Source organism: Helianthus annuus, chromosome 2, assembly GCF_002127325.2.
Source record: "Helianthus annuus cultivar XRQ/B chromosome 2, HanXRQr2.0-SUNRISE, whole genome shotgun sequence".
Classification (NCBI taxonomy): Eukaryota; Viridiplantae; Streptophyta; class Magnoliopsida; order Asterales; family Asteraceae; genus Helianthus; species Helianthus annuus.
Window position 1 is genome coordinate 72309003 of NC_035434.2, and position 17633 is coordinate 72326635.

The window sequence follows — 17633 nt, forward strand, 5'->3', positions numbered from 1 at the left end:
TGGGTGCACACATAATAATATAGTGGGGTGGATGTAAGTCCCAGTGAGGCTTAACAAGTGAAAAAGGGGTTCCGTTTCGTTATCTGTATGATGAGAAACACAACAGTCCATAGGAACCGTAGCAGTGATTGTCTCCTACTCGAACACGATCTTTTCACTTCTCACTGCACCCCTTTCGAACCTCGATGCTATCGAGTATTACCTGAACACCCATATGAACGCCTAGCGAACTGTGTAGAACATTAGGTGCTTGTACGAGCATCCCCGGGATGGGTGTTGAAACGACAATGATTGGTCTATATCCTTCTCACCTTTCTTCGCTTACTGGAACTTAACGTGTTGACGTCTTAAATCCCGAAGTGCGATCACTTCTGCAACACTATCTCAACATACCGTGTAGTACTCAGTCAAGAGGGTAGACGTAGTACCTTACTGGCTTCAGCATTTGAACGACCCTAGTCACCGACAACGAGCATCAGCGAATTGACTCCAATCGAACCCTTAACCCTAGTCAGCGGCTCATAGGAGCCAGCTCTTACGAATCAGCCGGGCCATAAGCGATGACAATCGACAATGGTGCGGAAATGCGTAACGGCCAGCTCAATAAGTACACCTTGGGACGCGGCACGGAAACGCGACAAGATGGACTTGTCAGTGAAGGATCGTAGCGCACCATTTCAAGCAACGACATCAGAAACAACAGTCGCGACAACATCAAGGTCAACAACCAGGGGAATGATGATAGTAATGGGAGTCCTCGCAACCGTAACAACAACATTAGAAATGATGCTCGTGGAAGGGCATTTAGGATTGGCGCAGGCGACGCCAGACATAGTAGCAACATGGTAGCTTGTATGGGTAGTTGTTTGCTTCATCTCTATTCTGCTTAACCCTGATACTTCTTGAAACCGAACCAGATGTGGAATCGACTGATGGCAAGTCAAATAGAATCTCAAAAGTTCGTTAGGATGTAAACCCGACCTTGTGGGACGAGTGTCCGATGTCGACCTTCCTTCTACCACACTCGATGGTTACAACGCAGTAGTTAGTGTGAATTGGTTACCCAGGAATCACGCGAATATACCCAGTGAGGAGAAAACTTTGTGTGGAGAATCGGCATTTGTTCTAAAGCATCAGAGTAGTTCAATAGTTAGCGCCATTTCAGCTGTGAAGGCCAGAAGTGTCTACAGAGGGATTACTCCGCTGTGATTGCAACCGCTACGGATGTTAAGGCTAAGGAAAAGTGGATCGAGGATCCACCAGTTGTTCGTTGTTTCTCTCGGCATGCTATCCGAGGAACATTCAGTTTTTCTTCCGAAAATTTGTTAAGCGGAATCTCAGTTTGATCTCACGTCTGAGGCAGCCCTGATTACATGTACTTTTACCATTTTGCGCCAGGAAGGTCGCAAGATCTATCAAAGCAACTACAGGAACCGTTGGACAGGAGTTTTGTAAGGTCTAGTTCTTCGCTTTGGGGGAGCCCCACTTATCCTAGGGAAGATGGGCCTTTTCGTGTGTATACTGACTATTAAGAACTCATCAAGGTGACAGCCCATAACCATTTGTCTCGATCCCGTATTGACAACCTGTTGACCAGTTACATGGGTCATGCTCCTATGTGAAGATTGAGTAGCGAACGAACTAACATCAGATGGAAGTCCAAAGGGAGGATGTTCCTAAAACGGCATAGTGAACGCAATGAGGCCATTTCCAGGAGACACCGGATGAATTATTCCATGACCTTTTGGGGTGAACAACCCACCAGCTGCTTTATGGATCACACTGCAACTGTGTTTATCTAGTACGTTTTGAATCACTTCTAGGAGAAAGGGGCACCTTGAACAACACTTGTATTCCATTGTAGAGCTTCTAGGAGAGGAGCGTCTACGTGCGAAGTCTACCTAAGTATGACTTCAGGATTCGGGAAGTACACATTTTCTTTTTATCAAACAACGAAGTGGGAATACACATGGATCTCGCTAAGATCCATTTTGTTAGGAACTGATCAACATCAAAGATCCCTTCGAGGATACAGGAGTTTCTTGGTCCCACTAGATACTATCGCAGCTTAATCACAAGATTTTCGGAGGTCGCACAGCTTAAGTCTCGTTGGCACAGCAGGGTGTTGTGTTCGTGAAAGACCAAAACAGGAGGACGTCTTTTCAGCTTTCGAATCCCAAACTTTGTAATGCACTGAGCATCATCTTCACCCTAGGGTACGGGTAATCTAGCGGTATACCATGATGCTTCGAATTAGGATCCCAGTTACACACGGATGCAACGCGAGAAGGTTATTGCTTACGCCTCTCGACAACTTAGGACGCACGAAAGGAACTACACAACGCTTGATTTGGAACTGGGAGCAGTGATCTTCGCACTTAAGCTATGACGGCATTACCTATACGGAACCAAGTGCGCCACCTACACCGACCACAGAAGTTTAGAACACATATTCAAGCAGAAGGAACTGAATATGCGACAGCGACGATGGGGCGAACTGCTGAATGATTACGAGTGCTCCATCAGGTATCACCCGGGCAAGGCCAATGTAGTGGCAGACGCCCTCAGTCGGAAGGACACTACGCCTAAGCGCGTAAGAGCTTTACAACTCACGATCCATTCTAGTCTACCTTCGCAAATACGAGCTGCTCAGATGGAAGCACTGAAACCAGAGAACGTTAGAGCTGAAGCCCTATGCGGGTCAAGGCAACGCTTAGAACAGAAGGAAGACGGTGCTTATTATGTAACGGGACGCATTTGGGTCCCACTCTATGGCGACTTACGAGAACTTACGATGGATGAAGCGCACAAACCTCGCTACTCAGTACACCCTGGTTCGGATAAGATGTACCACGATATTAAGACTACGTATTGGTGGCCTAGCATGAAGGCCCACATAGCAACTTACGTCAGCAAGTGTTTGACTTGTGCGCGAGTCAAGACGGAATATCAGAAACCCTCAGGCCTACTCCAACAACCAGAGATACCACAATGGAAATGGGAGCAAATTTCCATGGATTTCGTTACTGGCCTACCTAGATCACAGCGCGGAAACGATACTATCTGGGTGATCGTGGATCGACTCACGAAATCCGCACACTTCTTGGCGATCAAAGACAACAGATAAATTCTCCACTCTGGCGAAGATATACCTCAAGGAAGTTGTTTCGAGGCACGGGGTGCCCACCTCTATCATCTCTGATCGAGATGCACGTTTTACTTCGGAACTGTGGCAAGCAATGCACAAGTCTTTTGGCTCACGTTTAGATATGAGCACAGCATATCACCCACAGACGGACGGGCAGTCCGAACGCACTATTCAAACATTAAAAGACATGCTTCGCGCTTGTGTAAACGACTTTGGCAACAGCTGGGAAAACAGCTACCACAACAGCATTAAAGCTGCTCCGTTTGAGGCATTGTACGGACGTAAATGCCGGTCACCTCTTTGTTGGGCAGAGGTGGGGGATAGTCAAATCACTGGTCCAGAACATGTGGTAGACACTACTGAGCGGATTGCTCAAATACGACAACGCATGGCGGCCGCTCGTGACCGTCAGAAGGCTTACGCCGATAAGGGCAGGAAACCACTTGAGCTCCAGGTTGGGGAGCGGGTATTACTCAAAGTTTCACCCTGGAAGGGTGTGGTTCGTTTTGGTAAACGAGGCAAACTCAACCCACGGTACGTTGGACCTTTCGAAATCCTTGAGAAAATAGGCAAGGTGGCCTACAGACTGAACTTACCAGCAGAACTCGGTGCAGTTCACCACGTTTTCCATGTGTCGAATCTGAAGAAGTGTCTGTCAGATGAGACGCACGTGGTTCCTCTGAAGGAACTCACGATCGACGAACAGTTGAAATTCGTCGAAGAACCTGTCGAAATCACGGACCGGGATGTTAAGGTCCTCAAGAGCACTAGAATACCTCTTGTTCGAGTCCGTTGTAACTCACGTCGCGGCCCAGAGTTCACCTGGGAGCGCGAAGATCGGATGAAACAAAAATATCCCCAACTGTTTGAGAACAGTACAAACGCTACTGAGGCTGAAGCTACGGAATTTCGGGACGAAATTCCAGATCAACGGGGGGTGGATGTGACACCCCAGGATAACCGAGAAAACCTTACAACTTGACTAGCTTCCTCAGTGAGTGCCATCAAATTTCGGGACGAAATTTCTTTCAACTTGGGGATGATGTGACAACCCGAAAACTAGAACTTTTCGTTGTGTCGTGATGTAACTTGTTTGTACATTATGTGACTAGTGACTGACTAAACTTAATGATAACGTGAATCTTTATGTGATATGTGCTTTGTTATGTGTGCATTGGTATGTATATATGTATGTGTTATATGTGAGCCGAGAACCCAACCCGAGAACAAGGAACCCGACTCGAGACCATGAGGTCTCGAGTGATTTGTGACCATGACTCGCAACCGGGCGGTTGCGAGTGGGCCTTTGGGCCGTAACCGGTTTGGGCCGAAACCCCAAGCCCAACCCGAAACATCCCTTGGTATATATACCCCATCTTTCCCCACTTTCCCTCATTTCATACACAACACACAAACACACTTCTCCTATTTCTCTCTCAACTAGAACACCCCAAAACAACATCCCAACCTTCTCCAACTTTCGGATTCAAGCAAGGGATCTCGGTCAAGAAAGCTCGGATCACTCGGACACTTCATCTTCTCTCATTTTCTTCCTTTCTTTCGGCTCATCCTCCTTCTTCACAACCGGTTAGTGTTGTTACTATGTGCATGAGATTTATGTATGCTTATGAACTAAGAAATGCTTGGATAGTAGTTTTTGTATAATTTTTAGGATGAATTGTGGAACTTGACTATATGTGAAAACCCTTGTGAACAAAGCTTGATTACATGTTTAAATGACTAACAAATGGTAGTTCAAGAATGATTATGACTAACCATACTATGCTTCTTTATTCCTTGCAAATAATGATGTTAAACTTAAGATTCGGATATATAATGTATGTTTTGCATGTTGATCTTGCTAAAACATGTGATTTTGGTTCATAAATATATGATTATGTTGATATGAAAACCCTAGAAAATGATGAACATAAGATGAACTTGTTTGAATATGACTTGAAGATGTAAAAATGGCAAAGTTTGATCTATTTTCATTGCTGGTCAGTTTAGGAAAAGTGTTAGTGAAACATTATTGGTTGTTTCCTAATCTGGGTCTGAATACATGGTACAATTTCGGACTGTTGCATCTGCATCATCACGTGTACGTGAAAGGGACAGCTTACGACTCGCAACCGCGTCGTTGCGACTCGCAACCAAGGCAAAACAACTCGAGACCACGTAGTTGCGACTCGCAACCACAGCATGACTACTCGAAACCGCGAGATTGCGACTCGAAATCACGCCGTTGCGACTCGCAACCAAAACATGATGACTCGAGACCACGGTTACGACTCGCAACCACAGCATGACAAGCCGAGACCACCTGGTTGCGACTCGAGACCAGCTGGTTGCGAGTGGGCTGTCCATTCTGGTTATTGGGCCATTCTGTGTTAACTTGGGCTATCTGTTAAATGAACTATGTGTTGCTGTTGACTGCTTAATTATTTAGGCCGGCCCATTAACCCACTGTTTACTTATATGCTTGATACGTGTTAGTTATGTGTAAGTTTTACGTGAATGCTTGTATACCGAACCTGACCTATACCGGTAACCATGTTAGGACGTGGTGACCAACGTGATTGACAAGTAACCTAAACCTACCGAGCAACCCAAGGTGAGTTCACAACTTAAAAGCATGCGTCCCGGTGGTTTGGGACACGAGACTAACAACCCTATCCCCTGGTAAAAGGGGATACCATTTACATACTTTCCCTGGTTATTGGGAACAAAACTTACTTTTCCTTCCCTGGTATTGGGAAACCTTTTGGACAATCCTATCCCCTGGTAAAAGGGGATACCATTTACATACTTTCCCTGGTTATTGGGAACACAACTTACTTTTCCTTCCCGGGTATTGGGAAACCTTTTGGTTAATTACTGTTTATACGGATTGCAACTAACGGCACTAAACGAAACTCTATCACTCAAGTCCCTACTACAAATACCGATTAGTCGCCGGGTTAGGCGAGCGGGTTATTAGTTGATAGCGCTATTTAGGTGTTTACCAGCCTCACACCGTGCCCTGGTTTGGGACGGGCGTGAACTAATAGACTCAGAAATCCGTCAATGATGATAGAACATTGACATCGGGGCATCCTGCGGATACGCAACGGTTACCTAGTGTTCGGTATTGGAAAAACAGTTTAGTCGCTAACTTTTGGGGTAGCTCCCCAGGGCATGTATAAACGGATAAATTAACCGGTGAAACAAAGTTTTTGGTAATTAAAACTGGACAACTAGTGAACTCACTCAGCATTATTGTTGACTCCTTACTGCATGCTTTGCAGGTAACCAACGATTCAGGAGCTGCTACTTGGGGAAGTGTAGTGTTCGTCAAACCCGTGTGTTGGGATAACTGTTTTGATCAATGAACTGTCTTTAAAACTATTTTGGTTTATGCTTCCGCTGTTTTGTTAAACTAATTACCGAATCTAAACTCTAATGTTGTTAATTACTTCGGATTTTAAATATTTCTACTATTAATTAAATGCTCAGTATAATTGGTGGCTGGATCCTGGTCAGTCACGCCCTCGAAGCGGGTGTTATCCGCAGGTGGATTTTGGGGGTGCGACACTCATGTAATAACTGCAATCGGAGAGCACCCCACTAGCAACTCTATCGAACCCCGGGTCACTATGTCAACCAATGCCCTAAGCTTGCATCTTTCGCAACTTCAGCTATACCCACAGATGAACAACTTGCTCATGCCTTCCATGCGCAATGTCATGTGACCCATCGTTTTCCTGATCGGACTACTGACACGGGTGCATCTGACCACATGACTGATCCTCAAAACAATGTCTCCAATCATTCTCCCGCACGAGGTAATGCTAGAGTTTATTTTGGTAATGGACAATCTCTTCCTATATCTCTTACGACTAACGCTAAACTGTCACACCCCAACCACGTAGAACATACAAAACGTGGCGGAAACGTCGGGGAGTGTTGCAAAAGAATCAATTGTTTCAAATCCATGGCAATTAAAGTTTCGTTTTATTGATCAAATATGAAAGTATACATTGTTTAAACAAGAACCAAAGAGTACATAACATGAATTAACTAGTTCTTGTCTCGTTTTAAGTCACTAAGGCACAGGTCCGCCTAAGTATGTCTTGATAAGTCCTACGCATCATCTCCTGAAAACACATGTGAAAATAGGTACGTCAGCATAAAAATGCCTGTGAGATACATTGGTTTTGTGAAAACGGGATTCATGACTTATGTTTGAGAAAATGTTTAGTCATGAACCTTGTAATTTGCTTTGTCTTGTAAATCATTTGAAAAACGGTAAGATCAGATGATATGTATAAATAAGGGAACACTGTATGGTTAAACGGATAACCATGTAAAATGAGTTTGTATAAGATAAGTCGTTTGTAAAACAATGTCTCGTGAAAAGTGTGTTATTTGTATAAAATGTCATATGTCTCAAATTGAAATGATTCAAATAACGTTACGATATGTAATACCATACAAACACTTATATATAGGAAGTACCAACGGCGTATCCACCATGCTTGTATCATATTACACACGCCTCCTTACTTAATCACTTACTCAAACCAAACCATCAAGATGAAGTGTTTAGCAATTGTAGAAATGTTCATGTATAGTCTATTGTCAAATGTAAATCATGTCAACAGATACAACTAGTTCACAAGGTTCAATGGTTACAGACGGTTCATGAAATCAAAGGGGTAAGACGGTTCACATAGTCAAATGGTTACAACGGTTCAAAATGTAGCATAATGTGTTCATATGCTGGATGAGCATATGCAACAGAAATGCAATGTAAAACCATGTACTAAGTATGCACACAATGGGCATATTCATTTCCTCAACAGATAAATCTTCAGAAACGAAAATGAACTAACGGAGTCATTTTCAATGGTTGCTTCCTCAGAGTTGGAAATGAGGGATTACACAACGGATATTCATTTCCTCAACGGGTAAATCTTCAGAAACGAAAATGAATTAACGGAGTCATTTTCAATGGTTGCTTCCTCAGAGTTGGAAATGAGGGATTACACAACGGATATTCATTTCCTCAACGGGTAAATCTTCAGAAACGAAAATGAATTAACGGAGTCATTTCCAACGGTTGCTTCATCAGAGTTGGAAATGAGGGATTACACAACGGATATTCATTTCCTCAACGGGTAAATCTTCAGAAACGAAAATGAATTAACGGAGTCATTTTCAACGGTTGCTTCATCAGAGTTGGAAATGAAAGATTACACAACGGATATTCATTTCCCCAACGGATAATCTTTAGAAACAAAAATGCACTAACGGAGTCATTTTCAACGGTTGCTTCATCAGAGTTGGAAATGAAGGATTACACAACGGATATTCATTTCCTCAACGGGTAAATCTTCAGAAACGAAAATGAACTAACGGAGTCATTTTCAATGGTTGCTTCCTCAGAGTTGGAAATGAAGGATTACACAACGGATATTCATTTCCCCCACGGATAAATCTTCAGAAACGAAAATGAACTAACGGAGTCATTTTCAACGGTTGCTTCATCAGAGTTGGAAATGAAGGATTACACAACGGATATTCATTTCCCCAACGGATAAATCGTCAGAAACGAAAATGAACTAACGGATTCATTCTCAACGGTTGCTTCATCAGAGCTGGAAATGAAGGATTTCACAACGGATATTCATTTCCCCAACGGATAAATCGTCAGAAACGAAAATGAACTAACGGAGTCATTTTCAACGGTTGCTTCATCAGAGTTGGAAATGAATAGGGTTAACTCTAGACACATGACAGAACTTGCTGTGGTTTCTGTGCACTAAATTCCATAATTATGTATGCATCCATAATTACGTAATCCGTTACACAGTCCGCACAGTTTGTTTTGTAATGTTTTGGGGAAGGATATCAAACTTGTGATGAGGGTGACTAGACTTCCATCGGTTCCCTCTAATTAGATCTACAGGGGATCTTCTTAGTTTGGCCACCAAGAAGTCCTTTCAGCTATATCATCACATGATATCCCTAGCCAGATTTTTGGATTAATCTGTTTAACTAGACCACTCAAGGGGTCTAATTATGAAGTAGTACTTTATAATCCAAGGGACTTAACTATAACATAGAAGTCCATTGAGGATTTAAGTAATACCTTTGGGTATCCTACTATGAATCTCTTGTACAAGGATATGTAAGATTCTACGAAGATTTGGATAACATAATTTGGATCACACAACAACACATAAGGGAACACATAACACCAGGTCACATAATTGTTTAACTTGATTATAATTTGTTATTAATTTGTTATTGATTGAATACGGATATGGAAACCAATCGACGGGTCTCAATGTTCACTGGAATCTATCTGAGAAGATAGAAAGATCTCCCAAAATTCGGTTTTTTTATTACAAGGAATCACCACATTCGAATGAAGGTATACAACAATTTAAAGACTTACGGGAGATCCTTAGGCATCCTATTAAGGATTTATAGTGGTACTTTGGGTATTCGTCTTGTGTTGTAACCTGCGCCTTGTACTTCGTTTCCTTAGAATAAACGGGTACTTAGGAATTTTGTGGAAGACGCAAGCGATTATAGAATGGGAGAATTTTGGGGGTAGTTTGTTCTTCAAGGAATACGGTTTCTTGATTGTCGGTATTGTAAGGGATATGTCGTTTATACATGCAACCACATCAATACATTGCAATGTAAATAAAAGATTTATTTATAAACAATGATAACAACTGTTTCTTGGATCTTGACAACAAAAGAAAATAATACATAAGACGTGATTATTTCTAAACGATGTTGTCTTCTAGTCAGTCAGATGATCATCCTTGTGCTGGATTTGCATTAGCAAGCTTTGGGCAATTTCTTCGGAAATGACCCATCTCGCCACAGTTGAAACAAGAACTTGGTAGGAAACGACCTTGAGTAGGATTGTTGCCAGCTTGGTTTGGCGCAGCTGCAGCTGGGCAGATTCTTGTTGTATGGCCTATGAGTCCACAAGTTTGGCATTTGCGGCACTGTACATTGGTGTGATGATGGAGGCTACATTGGTTGCACAAGGGTGCAGTTCCATTGTATGGTTTTCTAGCAGGGGGTTGAGCTGGTTGGTTGGCTTGACCATTGTGAGCGACCACCGCGAAGTTCTGAGAAGCCTTTCGCTTCTTTGACTTTTTAGAGGATTCAGTCTGTTCATCCATGGTCTTTGATTCCCCGATTGGGTTCGATTCCCCGACCGGTTTTTTGTCACCTTTTCGGAAAAGTTTACCTTTCCTGATCTTTGATTCAGTCAAGGTTGCAGATAGCTCAATGGCCTGTCTGACTATAGTAGGGTTGCTACCAGTCACAATGTCTTGTATTGAGTCAGGGAGGCCATCAATGTATTTTTCGATTGCCTTATCCAAAGGTGTAACCATATCCGGGCATAACAAACTTAACTCCTCATAACGGTCCGTGTAGGCTCGATGCTCACCGCTAACTTGCTTGAGATCGTCGAACTCCGGTTCCAAGGCCCTGATCTCGTGACGAGGACAGAATTCCTTCATCATCAGAGCTCGAAGCTCTTGCCATGTTTGAGCTAGTGCCACCTCGGCACCCCTATCTCTCATCACTCCATTCCACCATGTCAAAGCTCGTTTATCAAAGACGCTAGATGCGAATTCTACCTTTCGCTCGTTTGGACATTGGACATGTCTGAAGGTGTTCTCTAAACTCTCGAACCATTGTGTTAGTGCACCTACGTCTGCTGACTACGTCGTTCATCAAGTCTTGAAGATTGATCTGATCAGAAATGGCACAGAATCCTAGATCTAGATGTTTTGTATAGAATCGCTTATGTGTACTTGTTCTAGGGTCGCTTTTGTGTCAGTTTGAGTATGGATCGCCTATTTGAACTTAGTTAGGATCGCTTATATGACATCATTGTTGGACCGCTCATATGGCATGTCATATGAGCGGCCCAGAGAGTCTATAAATACCAAGGGCGATCCAACACACATAGTAGTAGTGTAATTCTTCCGGCGAGCCACGAAGTGCTGCCGAAGTGCTGTCAGACCTTGTATTTGTGCTTGAAATCAATACAACAGCAATATTAGAGTGAATACGGCTTCAATCGCACCAGATTATTAGTTTCCGCCTCTTAATCTGGACGAGAGCTTCTCTGAACGACTCATACAGGTCGAAACACGATCCTACAAGTGGTATCAGAGCTCGGGAGGAGGAGTTCTTGCCATTGTAGCTGTTATTCTTCTGATTTTCTACTCTTTCTTCACTTTTTCGAAAATTTTCGTGGTAAAACAAGCTCAAAATCACACAGTGCACTCGAAATCATGAATTAATAAACCCTTGAAGTTTTCAGAACTAAAATCGAAGTAGAAATAGAGATTTTAGGTGTTTTGTTGATTCAGGTTCGCTCGAAATTACGATTGGAACCGCTCGAAATTATCTTGAGAACCGCTCGAATCAACATCTTGATTGGATCGCTCGAAAATTTAAGCTTGAACCGCTCGAAAGATCAGCGTGTGGACCGCTCATTAGTCTGATCTTGGACCGCTTATCAGTCAACATTATTGGACCGCTTATTAGTCCGATCGCTCGAGTGGACATAGTGTGTGGACCGCTCATTTGGATAATCAGTCATTTCTTTGGGCCGCTTTTAGGAACTGATTGATAAAATTTGGAAAACATTGTGAACTTTTGAAAAGTTTGAAAGATGGATACTGATTTTTATAATGCCTTTGCTACTCCGACCTCGATTACACAAAGTGCTTTGATCGAAAATGAAACCGGAACGTCTCAGAAACCACCGAAACTCATGGATATTGATGATTACAACGTGTGGTCAGAACGATTCGGAAATTGGGTAGAAGCTTATCATCTTGATGCGTGGGAACACACCGAAGTACCATATACTAAACCCACGAAAGACAATGTTGTGAATGGTACTCCACTAACACTTAGGGAAATGAGTACTGTGGATAAGAAGAAATATCGAGATGAGAAGCTTATGGTGAGTCTACTTCAGCAGGCGATAAAAGAAGATATTCTGATCTTGCTTCAACATGACAGAACTGCATATTCAATTTGGACAGAGTTAGAAGCAAAGTTTACGGGAAGTGATGAAATGTTAAGAAACAAAATGTCTCTCATGAAAAAGGAATTTGATTTGTTTCGGGGATTAAAAAATGAAACCACCAAACAAATTATTGATCGATACTGCAATTTGGTGAGAAATATGACAAAATTGGGTGTTAAGAAAGATACTGGTGAATTAATTGAAAAACTTGCAGATGCGCTTCCATATGAAATCTGGGGAACATTCTTAATGATGCTGAAGTCAAACAAAGTGGAATACAAAAATATGAAACTAGGAGACTTCATAAAGCATTTAGAAGCCCAAGAGATGGAGCAGAGAAAGATCGCTAGGATGAAAAACTACGATGGAGAGCAGGATATCAGTTTGTACTACAAACATGGTGCTACTGACTCAACAAAGTTTTCGCCTAAGATCGAAACTGCCTACAGCGTTAAAGATTCTACTGAAGTGAAGACATCTCAAGGATCAAGCAGCAGCACCAGATTCTCATCTTTTGATCCTAACATTTCTGTAACAAAGAATGGTAGAAAACTTCAGTGTAACATTGTGTTAAGTCTTGAAAATGATCAAGACTACACTGAAGATATTGCTAAAAATCAAATGTCTTTGTTAGGAATGATTTTAGAATCTTATAGTTGTTTTGTTGCAGGAAAGATCGGAAATCCAATGCTCACGAAAGAGGATTACGATCAAATTGATGCTGAAGAAATGGAATTAATGGATATAAAATGGTGTATGGCGAGTGTGATGAGACGCGCTGAAAAGTTTAAACAAATCACAGGCCGTGATGACTTTCGTGATGCAAATGTTTCAGCTTTAGGTTTTGACAAATCTAAAGTTACATGTTTTCGTTGCAGGGAGAAGGGGCATTTCAAGAGGGAATGTAAAAACCGTGAAGCTACCGGTGCCCAGAATCCTTTCGGAAACAATGATTATCACAAGAAGGCCATCTATCATCAAATCACTCAACCAGCACAACAGCATCAAGCACAAACAGCTCATGGGAGAGATGTGGTTGATAAAAAGGCTTGTGTTGTTAGTCAGGGAAAGTATGATAATTTCTCATGGGAAAAGTATATTCCAAAAGAAAGTAAAGTGTGTGTAGCTGAACAAAATGACGAGAAGTTGGTTGAAGGTTTTACTTGGGATGATTTTTGCAAAGATCAAGAGTTTATGGCCAAAAATACTTCTCATGCTTTCTATGCTAATGCTTATGATTTGAAATGTGCAGAAAGGTGCAGGAAAGTCATAGAAGCTGCTGAAGAGAGACGAAGAAAGAATCAAGAGGAGGCTTAAGAAGAAGAGAGATTGAAAGAGGAAGCAAAAGCTGATAAATTAAGAAGAGCACATTTTTTAAATTCAAGCAAGACAGTCAAAGAGGTTCCTGAATTTGAGGTTAAAGTAGAAGCTGAACCGGTCATGGTCCAAGAAAGTGTATGAACCGTGATTCGTTGATCAAGCAGAACAATGATCTGTTGCACAATATTCACAAGCTGAAAGAATCGTATGATACCATGAACAGAGAGATCAACAAATATACAGATTCTGATGGCGAACAAGCTGAAGCTATGAATACTTTGAAGATAGCTTATCTGAGACAGCTTGATACAGCAAATTATAACATTAAGAAATGTGCAGATCTCGAGCTTGAGTTGGCAACACAAAAGATAGAAACTGAGAAAGTTAAGAAATTATTAGACAGTTACTCATGTTCTACTTTTGTTGTTGACAGGATTTATCCAGTTGTGAAAGATTTGAAGACTTTTGAAGAAGTGAAGATATTTGAAGAAGAAAAATCCGTGACAAAAGATGAAGAAAAATTGAAGACTTCTGGTAAGAAACCGAGTGTATCTTACAACAGATGTCCGCCCCCAGTCGAAAATGGATATTCACCTCGAAATCCAAATTCAGAAAGAGTCAATCAAGCAATCAATTTGAAATGGGAGTCTGGGTCGTCGGATAACTTACCAGAAAGTATTGATGTCACATATACGTCATCAGACACTGATCATGAGTCAAAGTTGATAAAAAGTATGGTCGATCAGGTGTTAGACACAGATGACAATGAGGAATCAAAACCGAAGTCAAAACCCGAGTCAAAGTCTGGGTCCAATGCGTCAAAGCAAACAGTCAAAAAGTACAAACGGGTTTATGATAAAGAATTTTTACTTTCGAAATCTAATTTGAATGATGAATCAGTCAAAGTGGCATATACTTTGAAAGGTTCTGACAAATTATATTCAGATGAAAGTTTTCCAATAAGAAGTGTGATTCAAAAGGTTTTCAAAATCACAGAAATTAATATTTCTGAAATAAAAGATTTTAATCTTAACGGAAAACCTAAACAATACACTTCAAGAGATCAACAGAGAATTAACAAGAAAATGGGTTACAATTGTGGTTATATTTTCCAAAAGAAACCAAACCATGATCGTAATTACAAAAAGAAAGGTCTTGGTTTTGTTCCACCGAAAAATTATAAAAATGAGAAAATATATAAACCAAATAATATGTTTGTTGCAGGAAAAACTACCGAAGCTGAAAAAGAAAAATCATTCAGAAATCAGACAAATCAAGAATTCCTTGCTAAGAAGCAAGAGGGCATGAAGAAAGAAGACCCGAAAAAGGTTGAAAAGAGATCTTGTTTTCAGTGTAAAGCTGTGGGTCATGTTGCGAAAGATTGTCCAAAGACATTTCGACCAAAACAAGAAGTCTCAAGAAAAATGAAAGAAAAAGTTGTTGAGAAGACTGAACTGTCAACCCGGAAGTTCACAGGCTTTGAGAATTCAACTTATGAGAAAGGAGAATGTTCAAAGAGTGCTTCCAAAAGAATAGAAAATGCCACAAATCAGAAATGGGTTGTAAAAGGTTCAGGTAACAAGTCTGGTGATGAATCTGATTACATAAAATCAGAGGAGCCACGTGTTGAGAAAAAGATTGAAAAGAAAATTCAGAAAGTGGACGATGTGAATTTTCCGCCACTAAGTGCTAAAAATTACAAATCTAAAATCGGAAAAGTTGATATTTCAAATCAGTTTTATTATGACAAGAAGAAAATTGATGTTGAAAAAACTTTCAACGGAAATGTAAAACGCATCTTTGGAAAAATGGTCAGTGGTAAGGCCCAAAGCATTCAGGATTTTTATGCTTCCAAAGGATGGGTTTACAGGTCGGTTGAAAGAAACAATGAAAACGATGAGGTTACACCCAAGGAAGGTCAGGCTTGGGTGGATATATTTTTTCAAGAATGAAAACCTAACATGCCGGAGATCCCAAGATGGTATTGCGGATCATGAATCGGCATCTTTCTAAATATGTTTTTGAAGTTGCAGGACTTGCCGGAACTCCCAGGTTTGTAAGCGAGGAGTAGGAATCGGCATCTTGAGAATTCAACCTAAAGATGGTAATTGGTTGAAAAACAGGTTTGAAGAGCTTGAATTGCTAAACTTACAAGTGGTTGTATGGTAGTGATTGGTATAGATATTACAAGTGGTTAAATCAAGGTCATTGAATTGGACTTGATTTAATTATCATTCAAGAATTTGGTAAACAAAGTGATGATTTGAACCCCATTTTACAAACGGTAAAAACAACGAAACTTATTTTCCGGAAAAACCATTCTGATTAAAACAAACTTGAGTGTTTTGAAATCATTATGGGAAAATAGTTTGTTGTGAGGGGGAGTTCTGATTGTTTATGCCAAACGGATGGAGAATTGAAGTGTTTTGATATCAGTTGTCATGTTCTGTATAGTTTGTTTTCAATTTTCTTTAGATGTATTTGAATTTTAGGGGGAGTAAGAATTTTAGAAAATCCAAAAACATCAGAAAATTTGAAAAAGCCAAAAACATGATAAAATTGAAAAATGAGTTTTTGTTGCGATGAAGAGGAAATGATAGTACATCAGTAAACTATCACGACATGCTAAAGAAATGGAAAGTCAAAATGTGATAAACAATCTTACTGTGGATGGGTCAGTAGATTTTCGCACATTTAGTAAATTGAAACGAGATATAAACCTAAATCAAACTTGCTTGATTCGTGGGTAACTATTCTTGGATATATGGGTAACCCCCGAAATCTTGTTTGAAAGGTCCCGTATTCTGAGATACTAGGTCTTTATGCTCAGTGATATCTGGGGTATTATTCCGGGACTTCTGCTGTATGGAAATACTGACCTAGTCCCCGAATAATACTTTTTGCAAAAAGCTTTGAAATATAAGCACCGCCCTCAGCAAACTGATTAAACAATAAAATTGGTAATCATTGCTGTTGTAACAAAAGATCCTCTAAAGGGGACTCACCAAAAGTCGAAGCCGTCATCTCTCTGCGTATACGGAAGTATCGACCTGAGCTCTCACGGCCCTCGCACATTACCCCTTTACAGATATCATCTGTGGTATACTCACCTGTAAGACTGAATATTTGGGATCTGGATACGGGAGTATATTCAAGTGGAGTGATACACAATTGAGTTTAAGTCTTTAAACATTAATATCGTATCTCGAATCGATTGAAATCTGTGTTGAAAATTTAAGTGGACAAACATACTGACAATCTAGGTAAATTGTTTAGAACTTATCATGTAATCAAGCTTAACGGTGTTTGTGATATGTTTCATAACTGATATGATCCTCTTGCACAAACTCACAAAAATATTGTCTGTAAATATTTCATTTCTGCATTTACTTTCATTCAGAAAATCCAAAAAGATTTTAAGTGTGTTTTAGCATAAACTTTTGAAAATTCAAAAAGATTTTCGACAACTGATGTTGATATGCTGATTTTCAAAATTCAAAGTGCTAAACTTGAAGAACTGGTTTGGGGAGTGTTAGAAAGTTAAATGATGAAGTTGTTTTTGATGAAATCCAATAATATTCTTGAATGCAAAATCATTATTATTGTGATTGGTTCATTATAGTTTCTAAAATTGTTGAAAAAGTTTTATTTTTATAGAAACTTATGGTTGGGTAGAGATTGTGCAGGTGTTAAAGAGCCGGGTTGCGATCCAGAACCTGATGGGAGCCTGTTAAAGATCTTAACACCTAATGAAGTTTGAATTCCAGACTACGATCCCAGCTATGTGAGAGGGGGAGTCTGAAGACACCGTGCCAACATTCAAGAGAGAAGAAATTTGTTGATGATGGAGATAGAGAACCAGGATTCTTGGATCGACAAATATTTCAGAAGCAGATTGTGACTGATGAAGATTGTAGATTGCAGACTGGAATGAAGACATTGATGAAAACTCCGTCAACATCCGAGGGGGAGTTTGTTAGTGCACCTACGTCTGCTGACTACGTCGTTCATCAAATCTTGAAGATTGATCTGATCAGAAATGGCACAGAATCCTAGATCTAGATGTTTTGTATAGAATCGCTTATGTGTACTTGTTCTAGG